Source organism: Oncorhynchus keta, chromosome 1 (genome assembly GCF_023373465.1).
Source record: "Oncorhynchus keta strain PuntledgeMale-10-30-2019 chromosome 1, Oket_V2, whole genome shotgun sequence".
Taxonomy (NCBI): Eukaryota; Metazoa; Chordata; class Actinopteri; order Salmoniformes; family Salmonidae; genus Oncorhynchus; species Oncorhynchus keta.
The window spans coordinates 95113973-95133588 of record NC_068421.1 but is presented as its reverse complement, the minus strand read 5'-3'; the positions used below and the strand labels follow the sequence as shown (position 1 = coordinate 95133588).

Below are 19616 nucleotides of genomic sequence, written 5' to 3'. Positions count from 1 at the left end.
AGCCTGGTACGGCAACTGCACTGACCACAAAGGCAGGGCTCTCCAGAGGGTGGTGCGGTCTGCTCAACGCATCACCGGGGTTACACTGCCTGCCCTCCAGGACACCAACAGCACCAAATGTCACAGGAAGGCCAAAAGGACCATCAAGGACATCAACCACCCGAGCCACTGCCTGTTCACCCCGCTATCATCCAGAAGGCGAGGTCTGTACAGGTGCAGGTTCTAATAATGGAACACTGGCCACTCTAATAATGGAACACTGGCCACTGAAATAATGGAACACTGGCCACTGAAATAATGGAACACTGGCCACTCTAATAATGGAACACTGGCCACTCTAATAATGGAACACTGGCCACTCTAATAATGGAACACCGGCCACTTTATTAATGGAACCACTGGCCACTTTAATAATGGAACACTGGCCACTCTAATAATGGAACACTGGCCACTCTAATAATGGAACACTGGCCACTCTAATAATGGAACACCGGCCACTTTATTAATGGAACCACTGGCCACTCTAATAATGGAATCCTGGCCACTCTAATAATTTAACACTGGCCACTCTAATAATGGAACACTGGCCACTCTAATAATGGAACACTGGCCACTCTAATAATGGAACACTGGCCACTCTAATAATGGAACACTGGCATAACGTTACCCAGTAACACACTCATCGCTATTCCCTGCGCCCTGTTCCCTGGTGGCAAACAGCAAACCCAAGGCCTGGCTGCTTTTATTCTGGATGATTAAACACACAGGGGCTGGACATGAATATATGGACCAGGGAGAGGCAGCCCAGAAGAGCCATTAGACCAGGGAGAGGCAGCCATTAGACCAGGGAGAGACAACCAGGGAGAGACAGCCATTAGACCAGGGAGAGACAGCCATTAGACTAGGGAGAGACAGCCATTAGACCAGGGAGAGACAGCCATTAGACCAGGGAGAGACAGCCATTAGACCAGGGAGAGACAACCATTAGACCAGGGAGAGACAACCATTAGACCAGGGAGAGGCAGCCATTAGACCAGGGAGAGACAACCATTAGACCAGGGAAAGACAACCATTTGACCAGGGAGAGACAGCCATTTGACCAGGGAGAGACAGCCATTAGACCAGGAGCCCTAAGACAAACAGGTCTGTAAACTATCATCTAATGTGGGTAGGAGAGCAGACACAACATGTAATACCTCTCAAATGATAAATGGTCCATTCAATATTGGTACTTCTCAAATGTTGAATCTCTCGCTTCCCCTCTCTCTCTCGATCTTTCTATCTCTTTCTCTTGTTCACTTTTTATGTTTCTCTCTCTGTGTCTCTGTCTCTCTCAATGTTTCTGTCTCTCTCTCTGTCTCTGTCTCTCTCAATGTTTCTCTGTCTCTCTCTCTCTCGATCTTTCTATCTCTCTCTCTTGTTCACTTTTTATGTTTCTCTCTCTGTGTCTCTCTCAATGTTTCTGTCTCTCTCAATTCAATTCAATTCAATTCAATTCAATTCAATTCAATTCAAGGGCTTTATTGGCATGGGAAACATGTGTTAACATTGCCAAAGCAAGTGAGGTAGACAACATACAAAGTGAATATATAAAGTGAAAAACAACAAAAATTAACAGTAAACATTACACATACAACAGTTTCAAAACAGTAAAGACATTACAAATGTCATATTATATATATATATATATATATATATATATATATATATATATATATATATATATATATATACATATATATACACAATGTACAAATAATTAAAGGACACAAGATAAAATAAATAAGCATAAATATGGGTTGTATTTACAATGGTGTTTGTTCTTCACTGGTTGCCCTTTTCTCGTGGCAACAGGTCACAAATCTTGCTGCTGTGATGGCACACTGTGGAATTTCACCCAGTAGGTATGGGAGTTTTTCAAAATTGGATATGTTTTCGAATTCTTTGTGGATCTGTGTGATCTGGGGGAAATATGTCTCTCTAATATGGTCATACATTGGGCAGGAGGTTAGGAAGTGCAGCTCAGTTTCCACTTCATTTTGTGGGCAGTGAGCACATAGCCTGTCTTCTCTTGAGAGCCATGTCTGCCTACGGCGGCCTTTCTCAATAGCAAGGCTATGCTCACTGAGTCTGTACATAGTCAAAGCTTTCCTTAATTTTGGGTCAGTCACAGTGGTCAGGTATTCTGCCGCTGTGTACTCTCTGTGTAGGGCCAAATAGCATTCTAGTTTGCTCTGTTTTTTTGTTAATTCTTTCCAATGTGTTAAGTAATTATCTTTTTGTTTTCTCATGATTTGGTTGGGTCTAATTGTGCTGTTGTCCTGGGGCTCTATGGGGTCTGTTTGTGTTTGTGAACAGAGCCCCAGGACCAGCTTGCTTAGGGGACTCTTCTCCAGGTTCATCTCTCTGTAGGTGATGGCTTTGTTATGGATTCCAAAAGAATAAAGACACTACAAATGTCATATTATGTATATATACAGTGTTCTAAAGATCTCTCGCCCGAGACAGACAGACAGACAGACAAACAGACACGGAGTAGAGAGACAGACAGACAGACAGACAGACAGACAGACAGACAGACAGACAGACAGACAGACAGACACGGAGTAGAGAGAGAGACAGACAGACAGACAGACACGGAGTAGAGAGAGAGACAGACAGACAGACACGGAGTAGAGAGAGAGACAGACAGAGAGACAGAGAGACAGACAGACAGACAGACAGACAGACAGACAGACAGACAGACAGACAGACACGGAGTAGAGAGAGAGAGACAGACACGGAGTAGAGAGACAGACAGACAGACAGACAGACAGACAGACAGACAGACACGGAGTAGAGAGAGAGAGAGACAGACAGACAGACAGACAGACAGACAGACAGACAGACAGACAGACAGACAGACACGGAGTAGAGAGAGAGACAGACACGGAGTAGAGAGAGAGACAGACAGACAGACAGACACGGAGTAGAGAGAGACAGACAGACAGACACGGAGTAGAGAGAGAGAGACAGACAGACAGACGCGTTTACATTGGTCTGGGCTGCTATGCCATGGCCAAGCAGGCAGTGTTAACACAACAGTGTCTAGAAACAGGATTATGTGTCTTTGTGATTCATCAGTTGTGGTCATCTGTTCTGTACAGTGGTCCTGAAGTAAAGCAGAAGAATGGGCCTGGTGACATGCATTGAAAGGTGTGACCTTTTTGGTGACTTTCTTTTGCAAGTTACAATGAATTATTATGTGACTTGTTAACCATTTCTACTCCTGAACTTATTTAGGCTCCTTGACATAACAAAGGAGACCACTACCACGCTGCACCTTGGTCCGTTCATTCTACCACTAACGACAGACGTACCACGCTGCACCATGGTCCGTTCATTCTACCACTACCACGCTGCACCTTGGTCCGTTCATTCTACCACTACCACGCTGCACCTTGGTCCGGTCATTCTACCACTACCACGCTGCACCTTGGTACGGTCATTCTACCACTACCACGCTGCACCTTGGTCCGGTCATTCTACCACTACCACGCTGCACCTTGGTCCGGTCATTCTACCACTAACCACGCTGCACCTTGGTCCGGTCATTCTACCACTACCACGCTGCACCTTGGTCCGGTCATTCTACCACTACCACGCTGCACCTTGGTCCGTTCATTCTACCACTACCACGCTGCACCTTGGTCCGGTCATTCTACCACTACCACGCTGCACCTTGGTCCGGTCATTCTACCACTACCACGCTGCACCTTGGTACGGTCATTCTACCACTAACCACGCTGCACCTTGGTCCGGTCATTCTACCACTAACCACGCTGCACCTTGGTCCAGTCATTCTACCACTACCACGCTGCACCTTGGTCCGGTCATTCTACCACTACCACTCTGCAACTTGGTCTGGTCATTCTACCACTACCACGCTGCACCACGCTGCACCTTGGTCCGGTCATTCTAACACTAACCACGCTGCACAACAATATAGATGGCCAGTCCTATAGGAGATACTACACTATAACAAGGAGAGATGGCCAGTCCTATAGGAGATAGTACTTGGCGCTGGTCTCAATAAACACTAACCTGTTTGACGTTGTAGCCTGTCTTGGCGCTGGTCTCAATAAACATGACGCTGAGCTCCTTGGCCCGCTGTTCTCCTTCCTCTATGGTGATCTGCCTGCGAGGGAGAAATATTAGGTTCAGTTATCAAACATCCTTATGCCATTAAATGACATAAAAGTAAGCTGGTTAAGGAGGTTTTCTACAGTAGAGACCCACTGGGTAAGGAGGTTTTCTACAGTAGAGACCCACTGGGTAAGGAGGTTTTCTACAGTAGATACCCACTGGGTAAGGAGGTTTTCTACAGTAGAGACCCACTGGGTAAGGAGGTTTTCTACAGTAGATACCCACTGGGTAAAGAGGTTTTCTACAGTAGAGACCCACTGGGTACGGAGGTTTTCTACAGTAGAGACCCACTGGGTAAGGAGGTTTTCTACAGTAGAGACCCACTGGGTAAGGAGGTTTTCTACAGTAGAGACCCACTGGGTAAGGAGGTTTTCTACAGTAGAGACCCACTGGGTAAGGAGGTTTTCTACAGTAGAGACCCACTGGGTAAGGAGGTTTTCTACAGTAGAGACCCACTGGGTAAGGAGGTTTTCTACAGTAGAGACCCACTGGGTAAGGAGGTTTTCTACAGTAGAGACCCACTGGGTAAGGAGGTTTTCTACAGTAGAGACCCACTGGGTAAGGAGGTTTTCTACAGTAGAGACCCACTGGGTAAGGAGGTTTTCTACAGTAGAGACCCACTGGGTAAAGAGGTTTTCTACAGTAGAGACCCACTGGGTAAGGAGGTTTTCTACAGTAGAGACCCACTGGGTAAGGAGGTTTTCTACAGTAGAGACCCACTGGGTAAGGAGGTTTTCTACAGTAGAGACCCACTGGGTAAGGAGGTTTTCTACAGTAGAGACCCACTGGGTAAGGAGGTTTTCTACAGTAGATACCCACTGGGTAAGGAGGTTTTCTACAGTAGAGACCCACTGGGTAAGGAGGTTTTCTACAGTAGATACCCACTGGGTAAGGAGGTTTTCTACAGTAGAGACCCACTGGGTAAGGAGGTTTTCTACAGTAGATACCCACTGGGTAAATAGGTTTTCTACAGTAGATACCCACTGGGTAAAGAGGTTTTCTACAGTAGAGACCCACTGGGTAAGGAGGTTTTCTACAGTAGAGACCCACTGGGTAAGGAGGTTTTCTACAGTAGATACCCACTGGGTAAGGAGGTTTTCTACAGTAGAGACCCACTGGGTAAGGAGGTTTTCTACAGTAGAGACCCACTGGGTCAGGAGGTTTTCTACAGTAGAGACCCACTGGGTAAGGAGGTTTTCTACAGTAGAGACCCACTGGGTAAGGAGGTTTTCTACAGTGGAGACCCACTGGGTAAGGAGGTTTTCTACAGTAGATACCCACTGGGTAAGGAGGTTTTCTACAGTAGATACCCACTGGGTAAGGAGGTTTTCTACAGTAGAGACCCACTGGGTAAGGAGGTTTTCTACAGTGGAGACCCACTGGGTAAGGACGTTTTCTACAGTACAGACCCACTGGGTAAGGAGGTTTTCTACAGTAGAGACCCACTGGGTAAGGAGGTTTTCCACAGTACAGACCCACTGGGTAAGGAGGTTTTCTACAGTAGAGACCCACTGGGTAAGGAGGTTTTCTACAGTACAGACCCACTGGGTAAGGAGGTTTTCTACAGTAGAGACCCACTGGGAACGGACGCCAGTATAATGTCTAGTCCCTGTCCTACAGCCTTCTCTAATCCCTGTCCTACAGCCTGATCTTGTCCCTGTCCTACAGCCTGATCTAAACCCTGTCCTACAGCCTGATCCCTGTCCTACAGCCTGATCTAATCCCTGTCCTACAGCCTGATCTAAACCCTGTCCTACAGCCTTCTCTAATTCCTACAGCCTGATCTCTCATGTCCTACAGCCTGATCCCTGTCCTATAGTCTTCTCAAATCCCTGTCCTATAGTCTTCTCTAACCCCTGTCCTATAGTCTTCTCTAATCCCTGTCCTATAGTCTTCTCTAATCCCTGTCCTATAGTCTTCTCTAATCCCTGTCCTACAGTCTGATCTAATCCCTGTCCTACAGCCTGATCTAATCCCAGTCCTACAGCCTGATCCCTGTCCTACAGCCGGATCTAATCCCAGTCCTACAGCCTGATCCCTGTCCTACAGCCTGATCTAATCCCTGTCCTACAGCCTGATCTAATCCCTGTCCTACAGCCGGATCTAACCCCTGTCCTACAGCCTGATCTAAACCCTGTCCTACAGCCTTCTCTAATTCCTACAGCCTGATCTCTCATGCCCCACAGCCTGATCCCTGTCCTACAGCCGGATCTAATCCCAGTCCTACAGCCTGATCCCTGTCCTACAGCCGGATCTAATCCCAGTCCTACAGCCTGATCCCTGTCCTACAGCCTGATCTAATCCCTGTCCTACAGCTGGATCTAATCCCAGTACTACAGCCTGATCCCTGTCCTACAGCCTGATCTAATCCCTGTCCTACAGCCTGATCTAATCCCTGTCCTATAGTCTTCTCTAATCCCTGTCCTATAGTCTTCTCTAATCCCTGTCCTATAGTATTCTCTAACCCCTGTCCTATAGTCTTCTCTAATCCCTGTCCTATAGTCTTCTCTAATCCCTGTCCTATAGTCTTCTCTAATCCCTGTCCTACAGCCTGATCTAATCCCTGTCCTACAGCCTGATCTAATCCCTGTCCTACAGTCTGATCTAATCCCTGTCCTACAGTCTTCTCTAATCCCTGTCCTACAGTCTTCTCTAATCCCTGTCCTATAGTCTTCTCTAATCCCTGTCCTATAGTCTTCTCTAATCCCTGTCCTATAGTCTTCTCTAATCCCTGTCCTATAGTCTTCTCTAATCCCTGTCCTACAGCCTGATCTAATCCCTGTCCTATAGTCTTCTCTAATCCCTGTCCTACAGTCTTCTCTAATCCCTGTCCTATAGTCTTATTTAATCCCTGTCCTATAGTCTTCTCTAATCCCTGTCCTATAGTCTTCTCTAATCCCTGTCCTATAGTCTTCTCTAATCCCTGTCCTACAGCCTGATCTAATCCCTGTCCTACAGCCTGATCTAATCCCTGTCCTATAGTCTTCTCTAATCCCTGTCCTATAGTCTTCTCTAATCCCTGTCCTATAGTATTCTCTAACCCCTGTCCTATAGTCTTCTCTAATCCCTGTCCTATAGTCTTCTCTAATCCCTGTCCTATAGTCTTCTCTAATCCCTGTCCTACAGCCTGATCTAATCCCTGTCCTACAGCCTGATCTAATCCCTGTCCTACAGTCTGATCTAATCCCTGTCCTACAGTCTTCTCTAATCCCTGTCCTACAGTCTTCTCTAATCCCTGTCCTATAGTCTTCTCTAATCCCTGTCCTATAGTCTTCTCTAATCCCTGTCCTATAGTCTTCTCTAATCCCTGTCCTATAGTCTTCTCTAATCCCTGTCCTACAGCCTGATCTAATCCCTGTCCTATAGTCTTCTCTAATCCCTGTCCTACAGTCTTCTCTAATCCCTGTCCTATAGTCTTATTTAATCCCTGTCCTATAGTCTTCTCTAATCCCTGTCCTATAGTCTTCTCTAATCCCTGTCCTATAGTCTTCTCTAATCCCTGTCCTACAGCCTGATCTAATCCCTGTCCTATAGTCTTCTCTAATCCCTGTCCAATAGTCTTCTCTAATCCCTGTCCTATCGTCTTCTCTAATCCCTGTCCTATAGTCTTCTCTAATCCCTGTCCTACCGCCTGATCTAATCCCTGTCCTATAGTCTTCTCTAATAACTGTCCTATAGTCTTTTCTAATCCCTGTCCTATAGTCTTCTCTAATAACTGTCCTATAGTCTTTTCTAATCCCTGTCCTACAGCCTGATCTAATCCCTGTCCTATAGTCTTCTCTAATAACTGTCCTATAGTCTTTTCTAATCCCTGTCCTACAGCCTGATCTAATCCCTGTCCTATAGTCTTCTCTAATCCCTGTCCTACAGCCTGATCTAATCCCTGTCCTATAGTCTTCTCTAATAACTGTCCTATAGTCTTTTCTAATCCCTGTCCTATAGTCTTCTCTAATAACTGTCCTATAGTCTTCTCTAATCCCTGTCCTATAGTCTTCTCTAATCCCTGTCCTACAGCCTGATCTAATCCCTGTCCTATAGTCTTCTCTAATAACTGTCCTATAGTCTTTTCTAATCCCTGTCCTATAGTCTTCTCTAATAACTGTCCTATAGTCTTTTCTAATCCCTGTCCTATAGTCTTCTCTAATCCCTGTCCTATAGTCTTCTCTAATAACTGTCCTATAGTCTTTTCTAATCCCTGTCCTATAGTCTTCTCTAATCCCTGTCCTATAGTCTTTTCTAATCCCTGTCCCATAGCTTTTATCTGCCATTATGGCTGCCTTCCTTGAATGTTAATTGACTAATCCAGTCAGTCTAACTCAGGAAACTGCCTTGCACTTTATCTGCCTTCCCTCGATCAATTAGACACTGGTGAGCTTTCCAAATGGCACCCTATTCCCTATCTAGTGCACTACTTTCGACCAGGGTTTTGGTCAAAAGTAGTGCACTGTGTAAGTAATAGGGTTCTATTTGGGATTTAGCCTCTGGCTCTGAGATGTGAGCATGCCGGTGGGAATATCGGCTACAGCAGAAGCAGAGGTGTATCCTAACCTATCCTCCGCCAGCTCTGCCTGCCATGTTAACGACCCTGTAAATGCTATTATTACCGCGCCTGGCTTAAAGGTGCTGACCCTCACTGTGAAGTTGGGTTCTGTCCACGTCCCAAATAACACCTTATTCCCTTCATAGTGCTTTACTGTACCCATAGGACTCTGGTCAAATGTAGTGCACTGTAAAGGGAATAGAGAGCCATTTGGTCTCGTGTGGCTCAGTTGGTAGAGCACGGCGCTTGCAACGCCAAAGTTATGGGTTCGATTCCCACAGGGGGACCAGTACGGAAATATAGAAGAAAAGAAAAATGCATTCACTACTGTAAATCACTCTGGATAAGTGTGTCTGATAAATGATTTAAATGTATATAAAATACAATTTAAAAAAAATAGAGATGTAGTATTTGTTTGTGGTGGTTTAGAACGGCTGTGACAGCGCAGTGGGTTCGTTGGACGGGATGCTGAGGGCACATCGAAAGGCAGTGAGACGGACTAACCCGAGGCAATACTACTCTACGTCTCATGTTTTAATTATAAGTGGCTGAAGCATGAAACACACTAAGTAAAAAGCCTCGTTTCCGCCCTGGTCCATAAATAAGACCCCTGAGCTTCTGAACGCAGCATGAAATGCAAGAGGATCCTGATCATATGGCTCCTGGCTGCTGAACGGAAAACGCCACACACACCTCTTGTCTCCCAAGTCTGTTTTGTTGCCGACCAGCATGATGATGACATCACTTCCTCTCTCAGTTCTGACGTCGTCGATCCATTTGGACGTTTGCTGGAAGGAGTTCACATCTGTGGAGGAATAGCAGAAGCAAAATAGTATTTCAAGTGGATTGAAATATCATATATTGTTTAAACGTGCCTGTTGACAAAGAATGGTTGTGCATACACTGTATAACTTAAATATAATAATATAATAATAATAATAATAATAATAATATATAAATATATATATAAATATTCACTCGTTTAATTTGCATATTATTCTCAGATATAAGATGATCAAAATGTTAAGACGATTTCTATGTGGGTTTGGTAATATTCCTATCAATCCATTCCTATTGACCTTGAACCCCATTCCAGTTCAGAACGCAGGACTGTGTGTTCCTGGGTTCAAAGGTCGTACCATATTAAAGGGACTTGACAAGAAACACCCACTGCTCGTTCGCTTCAAGGTGAAAACTTAAAAACAGCCTGCAGGGATTTAAATGTAACCTTTATTTAACTAGGCCAGTCAGTTAAGAACAATTTCTTATTTACAACGACGGCCTACAGGGGAACAGTGGGTTAACTGCCTTGTTCAGGGGCAGAACGGCAGATTTTTACCTCGTCAGCTCCGGGACTCGATCCAGCAACCTTTTGGTTACTGGTCTAAAGCTCGAACCACAAGGCTACCTGCCTCCATGTTACGGAACCATGTTAGGGAGCCATGTTAGGGAGCCATGTTAGGGAGCCATGTTAGGAGCCAGGAAGGGAATCGTGTTAGGGAGCCATGTTAGGGAACCATGTTAGGGAGCCATGTTAGGGAGCCATGTTAGGGAGCCATGTTAGGGAACCATGTTAGGGAGCCAGGAAGGGAATCATGTTAGGGAGCCATGTTAGGGAGCCAGGAAGGGAATCATGTTAGGGAACAATGTTAGGGAGCCATGTTAGGGAGCCATGAAGGGAGCCATGTTAGGGAGCCATGTTAGGGAGCCATATTAGGGAGCCATGTTAGGGAGCCATGAAGGGAGCCATGTTAGGGAGCCATGTTAATGTTAGGGAGCCATGTTAGGGAGCCATGAAGGGAGCCATGTTAGGGAACCATGTTAGGGAGCCATGTTAGGGAACCATGTTAGGGAGCCATGTTAGGAACCATGTTAGGGAGCCATGTTAGGGAACCATGTTAGGGGCCATGTTAGGGAGCCATGTTGGGGAGCTATGTTAGGGAGCCATGTTAGGGAGCCATGTTAGGGAGCCATGTTAGGGAATGTGTGTGTGCATGCGAGTGATCCCCACTCACTTGTAATATCATAAACCACCACAGCCACAGTAGAATCTCGTATGTAGGAGGGTATGAGGCTCCTGAAGCGCTCCTGTCCTGCCGTGTCCCACAGCTGCAACCTCACCTGGGGATTAGAGAGACACACCTGGGGATCAGAGAGACACCTGGGGATCAGAGAGACACCTGGGGATCAGAGAGACAGACCTGGGGATCAGAGAGACACACCTGGGGATCAGAGAGACACACCTGGGGATCAGAGAGACACACCTGGGGATCAGAGCGACACACCTGGGGATCAGAGAGACACCTGGGGATCAGAGAGACACCTGGGGATCAGAGAGACACACCTGGGGATCAGAGAGACACCTGGGGATCAGAGAGACACACCTGGGGATCAGAGAGACACCTGGGGATCAGAGAGACACACCTGGGGATCAGAGAGACACACCTGGGGATCAGAGAGACACCTGGGGATCAGAGAGACACACCTGGGGATCAGAGACACACCTGGGGATCAGAGAGACACCTGGGGATCAGAGACACACCTGGGGATCAGAGACACACCTGGGGATCAGAGCGACACAGCTGGGGATCAGAGAGACACCTGGGGATCAGAGAGACACACCTGGGGATCAGAGAGACACACCTGGGGATCAGAGCGACACAGCTGGGGATCAGAGAGACACCTGGGGATCAGATACACACCTGGGGATCAGAGAGACACACCTGGGGATCAGAGACACACCTGGGGATCAGAGACACACCTGGGGATCAGAGAGACACACCTGGGGATCAGAGAGACACACCTGGGGATCAGAGAGACACAGCTGGGGATCAGAGAGACACACCTGGGGATCAGAGAGACACCTGGGGATCAGAGAGACACACCTGGGGATCAGAGAGACACAGCTGGGGATCAGAGAGACACAGCTGGGGATCAGAGAGACACACCTGGGGATTAGAGAGACACACCTGGGGATCAGAGACACACCTGGGGATCAGAGAGACACCTGGGGATCAGAGAGACACACCTGGGGATCAGAGAGACACAGCTGGGGATCAGAGAGACACAGCTGGGGATCAGAGAGACACACCTGGGGATTAGAGAGACACACCTGGGGATCAGAGACACACCTGGGGATCAGAGACACACCTGGGGATCAGAGAGACACACCTGGGGATCAGAGAGACACTCCTGGGGATCAGAGAGACACAGCTGGGGATCAGAGAGACACACCTGGGGATCAGAGAGACACACCTGGGGATCAGAGAGACACAGCTGGGGATCAGAGAGACACACCTGGGGATCAGAGCGACACAGCTGGGGATCAGAGAGACACCTGGGGATCAGATACACACCTGGGGATCAGAGAGACACACCTGGGGATCAGAGACACACCTGGGGATCAGAGACACACCTGGGGATCAGAGACACACCTGGGGATCAGAGAGACACACCTGGGGATCAGAGAGACACACCTGGGGATCAGAGAGACACAGCTGGGGATCAGAGAGACACAGCTGGGGATCAGAGAGACACAGCTGAGCACTGTCAGATTACTCACCATGTCCACACTGGCGTATTGTACATCACTGGAACGCATATAGTGTACACATCCACACAGGCAACCAATGTACACACACACACACACACACACACAAACACAGGCAACCAATGTACACACACACAACACACACACAGGTAACCAATGTACACACACACACAGGCAACCAATGTACACACACACAAACACACACACACAGGTAACCAATGTACACACACACACACACACACACACACACACACACACACACACACACACACACACACACACACACACAGGTAGTAGTACCAACACAAAGTATATTAACATAAACTCACGCCCCTGTATCCCCATTGACACCTTCTCAATGTCAGGGTGTGTAAAATACGTGCCAAGATTCAGCGCAGACAGACATACACACGTTACATTGAATACATTTACAGTTCTTATACCGTGGAACATGACATCAATGTCAGGCCTACTTCAATTAAATTAAATTGTGTGTGTGTGTGTGTGTGTGTGTGTGTGTGTGTGTGTGTGTGTGTGTGTGTGTGTGTGTGTGTGTGTGTGTGTGTGTGTGTGTGTGTGTGTGTGTGTGTGTGTGTGTGTGTGTGTGTGTGTGTGTGTGTGTGTGTGTGTGTGTGTGTGTGTGTGAGGACCAATCACTGTATAACTTAAGGGTTTAAGACCCACAAACCGTGGTGTGCATCCCAAACGGCATCCTATTCCCTATGTAGTGCACTACTGAGCCCTATGGGGAATAGGGTGCCATTTGGGACACCTACTACTCATCAACAAAAAAGAAACGCCCTTCTTCAGTTCCCTGTCTTTCAAAGATAATTCATAAAAATCCAAATAACTTCACAGATCTTCATTGTAAAGGATTTAAACACTGTTTTCCATGCTTGTTCAATGAACCATAAACAATTAATGAACATGCACCTGTGGAACGGTCGTTAAGACACTAACAGCTTACAGACGGTAGTTAACTAAGGTCACAGTTATGAAAACTTAGGACACGAAGAAGCCTTTGGACTGACTCTGAAAAACACCAAAAGAAAGATGCCCAGGTTCCCTGCTGATCTGCGTGAACGTGCCTTAGGCATGCTGCAAGGAGGCATGAGGACTGCAGATGTGGCCAGGGCAATAAATTGCAATGTCCGTACTTTGAGACGCCGAAGACAGCGCTACAGGGAGACAGGACGGACAGCTGATCATCCTCGCAGTGGCAGACCACGTGTAACAACACCTGCACAGGATCAGTACATCCGAACATCACACCTGTAGGACAGGTACAGGATGGCAACAACAACTGCCCGAGTTACACCAGGAACGCACAATAGCTCCATTAGTGCTCAGACTGTCTGCCATAGGCTGAGAGAGGCTGGACTGAGGGCTTGTAGGCCTGTTGTAAGGCAAGTACTCACCAGACAACTGCGGCAACAACGTCACCTATGGGCACAAAGTCAATGTCGCTGGACCAGACAGGACTGGCAAAACGTACTCTTCTCTGACGAGTCGCGGTTTTGTCTCACCAGGGGTGATGGTCAGATTCACGTTTATAGTGGAAGGAATGAGTGTTACACCGAGGCCTGTACTCTGGAGCGGGATCGATTTGGAGGTGGAGGGTCCGTCATGGTCTGGGGTGGTGTGTCACAGCATCATCGGACTGAGCTTGTTGTCATTGCAGGCAATCTCAACGATGTGCATTACAGGGAAGATATCCTCCTCCATCATGTGGTACCCTTCCTGCAGGCTCATCCTGACATGACCCTCCAGCATGACAAAGACACCAGCCCTACTGCTCATTCTGTGTGTGATTTCCTGCAAGACAGAAATGTCAGTGTTCTGCCATGGGCAGTGAAGAGCCCGGATCTCAATCCCAATGAGCACGTCTGGGACCTGTTGGATCGAAGGGTGAGGGCTAGGGCCATTCCCCCCAGAAATGTCAATGGTGTCCCCCAGGGCTCTGTTCTAGGCCCTCTCCTAGGCCCTCTCCTATTCTCGCTATACACCAAGTCACTTGGCTCTGTCATAACCTCACATGGTCTCTCCTATCATTGCTATGCAGACGACACACAATTAATCTTCTCCTTTCCCCCTTCTGATGACCAGGTGGCGAATCGCATCTCTGCATGTCTGGCAGACATATCAGTGTGGATGACGGATCACCACCTCAAGCTGGACCTCGGCAAGACGGAGCTGCTCTTCCTCCCGGGAAGGACTGCCCGCTCCATGATCTCGCCATCACGGCTGACAACTCCATTGTGTCCTCCTCCCAGAGCGCTAAGAACCTTAGCGTGATCCTGGACAACACCCTGTCGTTCTCAACTAACATCAAGGCGGTGGCCCGTTCCTGTAGGTTCATGCTCTACAACATCCGCAGAGTACGACCCTGCCTCACACAGGAAGCGGTGCAGGTCCTAATCCAGGCACTTGTCATCTCCCGTCTGGATTACTGCAACTCGCTGTTGGCTGGGCTCCCTGCCTGTGCCATTAAACCCCTACAACTCATCCAGAACGCCGCAGCCCGTCTGGTGTTCAACCTTCCCAAGTTCTCTCACGTCACCCCGCTCCTCCGCTCTCTCCACTGGCTTCCAGTTGAAGCTCGCATCCGCTACAAGACCATGGTGCTTGCCTACGGAGCTGTGAGGGGAACGGCACCTCAGTACCTCCAGGCTCTGATCAGGCCCTACACCCAAACAAGGGCACTGCGTTCATCCACCTCTGGCCTGCTCGCCTCCCTACCACTGAGGAAGTACAGTTCCCGCTCAGCCCAGTCAAAACTATTCGCTGCTCTGGCCCCCCAATGGTGGAACAAACTCCCTCACGACGCCAGGACAGCGGAGTCAATCACCACCTTCCGGAGACACCTGAAACCCCACCTCTTTAAGGAATACCTAGGATAGGATAAGTAATCCTTCTCACCCCCCCCCCCCTTTTAAGATTTAGATGCACTATTGTAAAGTGACTGTTCCACTGGATGTCATAAGGTGAATGCACCAATTTGTAAGTCGCTCGTAAATGTAAATGTCTGGGAACAGCAAGAACTGGCAAATCTGGTGCAGTCCATGAGGAGGAGATGCACTGAAGTACTTAATGCAGCTGGTGGCCACACCAGATACTGACTGTTACTTTTGATTTTGACCACTCCTTTGTTCAGGGACACATTCCATTCCATTTCTGTTAGTCACATGTCTGTGGAACTTGTTCAGTTTATGTATAAGTTGTTTAATCTTGTTATGTTCATAAAAATATTTACACATGTTAAGTTTGCTGAAAATAAACACACCTGTATATCTAGCACACCTGTAGATCTAACACACCTGTATATCTAATACACCTGTATATCTAACACACCTTTAAATCTAACACACCTGTACATCTAACACACCTGTATATCTAACAAATCTTTAAATCTAACACACCTGTATATCTAACACTGAGATGACGTTTGACACACCTGTATATCTAACACTGAGGTGACGTTTGACACATCTGTATATCTAACACACCTGTATATCTAACACACCTGTATATCTAACACTGGGGTGACGTTTGACACACCTGTATATCTAACACACCTGTATATCTAACACTGGGGTGACGTTTGACACACCTGTATATCTTACACACCTGTATATCTAACACTGGGGTGACGTTTGACACACCTGTATATCTAACACTGAGGTGACGTTTGACACACCTGTATATCTAACACACCTGTATATCTAACACTGGGGTGACGTTTGACACACCTGTATATCTAACACTGAGGTGACGTTTGACACACCTGTATATCTAACACTGAGGTGACGTTTGACACAGCTGTATATCTAACACACCTGTATATCTAACACACCTGTATATCTAACACTGGGGTGACGTTGACACACCTGTATATCTAACACTGAGATGACGTTTGACACACCTGTATATCTAACACTGAGGTGACGTTTGACACACCTGTATATCTAACACTGAGGTGACGTTTGACACACCTGTATATCTAACACTGAGGTGACGTTTGACACACCTGTATATCTAACACTGAGGTGACGTTTGACACACCTGTATATCTAACACTGAGGTGACGTTTGACACACCTGTATATCTAACACTGGGGTGACGTTTGACACACCTGTATATCTAACACTGGGGTGACGTTTGACACACCTGTATATCTAACACTGAGGTGACGTTTGACACACCTGTATATCTAACACACCTGTATATCTAACACTGAGGTAATGTTTGACACACCTGTATATCTAACACTGAGGTGATGTTTGACACACCTGTATATCTAACACTGAGGTGACGTTTGACACACCTGTATATCTAACACACCTGTATATCTTACACACCTGTATATCTTACACACCTGTATATCTAACACTGGGGTGACGTTTGACACACCTGTATATCTAACACTGAGGTGACGTTTGACACACCTGTATATCTAACACTGGGGTGACGTTTGATACACCTGTATATCTAACACACCTGTATATCTAACACACCTGTATATCTAACACACCTGTATATCTAACACACCTGTATATCTAACACTGAGGTGACGTTTGACACACCTGTATATCTAACACTGGGGTGACGTTTGACACACCTGTATATCTAACACTGGGGTGACGTTTGACACACCTGTATATCTAACACTGAGGTGACGTTTGACACACCTGTATATCTAACACACCTGTATATCTAACACTGAGGTGACGTTTGACACACCTGTATATCTAACACTGAGGTGACGTTTGACACACCTGTATATCTAACACACCTGTATATCTAACACTGGGGTGACGTTTGACACACCTGTATATCTAACACTGAGGTGACGTTTGACACACCTGTATATCTAACACACCTGTATATCTAACACTGAGGTGACGTTTGACACACCTGTATATCTAACACTGAGGTGACGTTTGACACACCTGTATATCTAACACTGAGGTGACGTTTGACACACCTGTATATCTAACACACCTGTATATCTAACACACCTGTATATCTAACACACCTGTAACGTTTGACACACCTGTATATCTAACACTGAGGTGACGTTTGACACAACTGTATATCTAACACTGGGGTGACGTTTGACACACCTGTATATCTAACACTGAGGTGACATTTGACACACCTGTATATCTAACACACCTGTATATCTAACACACCTGTATATCTAACACTTGGGTGACGTTTGACACACCTGTATATCTAACACACCTGTATATCTAACACTGAGGTGACGTTTGACACACCTGTATATCTAACACTGAGGTGACGTTTGACACACCTGTATATCTAACACTGAGGTGACGTTTGACACAGCTGTATATCTAACACACCTGTATATCTAACACTGAGGTGACATTTGACACACCTGTATATCTAACACTGGGGTGACGTTTGACACACCTGTATATCTAACACTGGGGTGACGTTTGACACACCTGTATATCTAACACTGGGGTGACGTTTGACACACCTGTATATCTAACACTGGGGTGACGTTTGACACACCTGTATATCTAACACTGAGGTGACGTTTGACACACCTGTATATCTAACACACCTGTATATCTAACACTGGGGTGACGTTTGACACACCTGTATATCTAACACTGGGGTGATGTTTGACACACCTGTATATCTAACACACCTGTATATCTAACACTGAGGTGACGTTTGACACACCTGTATATCTAACACTGGGGTGATGTTTGACACACCTGTATATCTAACACACCTGTATATCTAACACTGAGGTGACGTTTGACACACCTGTATATCTAACACTGAGGTGACGTTTGACACACCTGTATATCTAACACACCTGTATATCTAACACACCTGTATATCTAACACACCTGTATATCTAACACACCTGTATATCTAACACTGGGGTGACGTTTGACACACCTGTATATCTAACACTGAGGTGACGTTTGACACAACTGTATATCTAACACTGGGGTGACGTTTGACACACCTGTATATCTAACACTGAGGTGACATTTGACACACCTGTATATCTAACACACCTGTATATCTAACACACCTGTATATCTAACACTGGGGTGACGTTTGACACACCTGTATATCTAACACACCTGTATATCTAACACTGAGGTGACGTTTGACACACCTGTATATCTAACACTGAGGTGACGCTTGACACACCTGTATATCTAACACTGAGGTGACGTTTGACACAGCTGTATATCTAACACACCTGTATATCTAACACTGAGGTGACGTTTGACACACCTGTATATCTAACACTGGGGTGACGTTTGACACACCTGTATATCTAACACTGAGGTGACGTTTGACACACCTGTATATCTAACACTGGGGTGACGTTTGACACACCTGTATATCTAACACTGAGGTGACGTTTGACACAGCTGTATATCTAACACTGAGGTGACGTTTGACACACCTGTATATCTAACACTGAGGTGACGTTTGACACACCTGTATATCTAACACTGAGGTGACGTTTGACACACCTGTATATCTAACACTGGGGTGACGTTTGACACACCTGTATATCTAACACTGAGGTGACGTTTGACACACCTGTATATCTAACACGCCTGTATATCTAACACACCTGTATATCTAACACTGAGGTGACGTTTGACACACCTGTATATCAAACACTGAGGTGACGTTTGACACACCTGTATATCTAACACTGGGGTGACGTTTGACACACCTGTATATCTAACACTGAGGTGACGTTTGACACACCTGTATATCTAACACTGAGGTGACGTTTGACACACCTGTACATCTAACACTGGGGTGACGTTTGACACACCTGTATATCTAACACTGGGGTGACGTTTGACACACCTGTATATCTAACACACCTGTATATCTAACACTGAGGTGACGTTTGACACACCTGTATATCTAACACTGAGGTGACGTTTGACACACCTGTATATCTAACACTGAGGTGACGTTTGACACACCTGTATATCTAACACTGGGGTGACGTTTGACACACCTGTATATCTTACACTGAGGTGATGTTTGACACACCTGTATATCTAACACACCTGTATATCTAACACTGAGGTGACGTTTGACACACCTGTATATCTAACACTGGGGTGACGTTTGATACACCTGTATATCTAACACTGAGGTGACGTTTGACACACCTGTATATCTAACACTGGGGTGACGTTTGACACACCTGTATATCTAACACACCTGTATATCTAACACACCTGTATATCTTACACACCTGTATATCTAACACTGGGGTGACGTTTGACACACCTGTATATCTAACACTGAGGTGAC

General features: G+C 46.4%; 1 protein-coding gene across 1 annotated transcript in view; it reads right to left on the bottom strand.

Moving 5' to 3' along the window:
* LOC127931789 (ras-related protein Rab-6B-like) overlaps positions 1–19616 on the bottom strand; it is a 139006-nt gene that overhangs the window by 64015 nt on the left and 55375 nt on the right. The gene's annotated exons all lie outside the window — the stretch shown is intronic.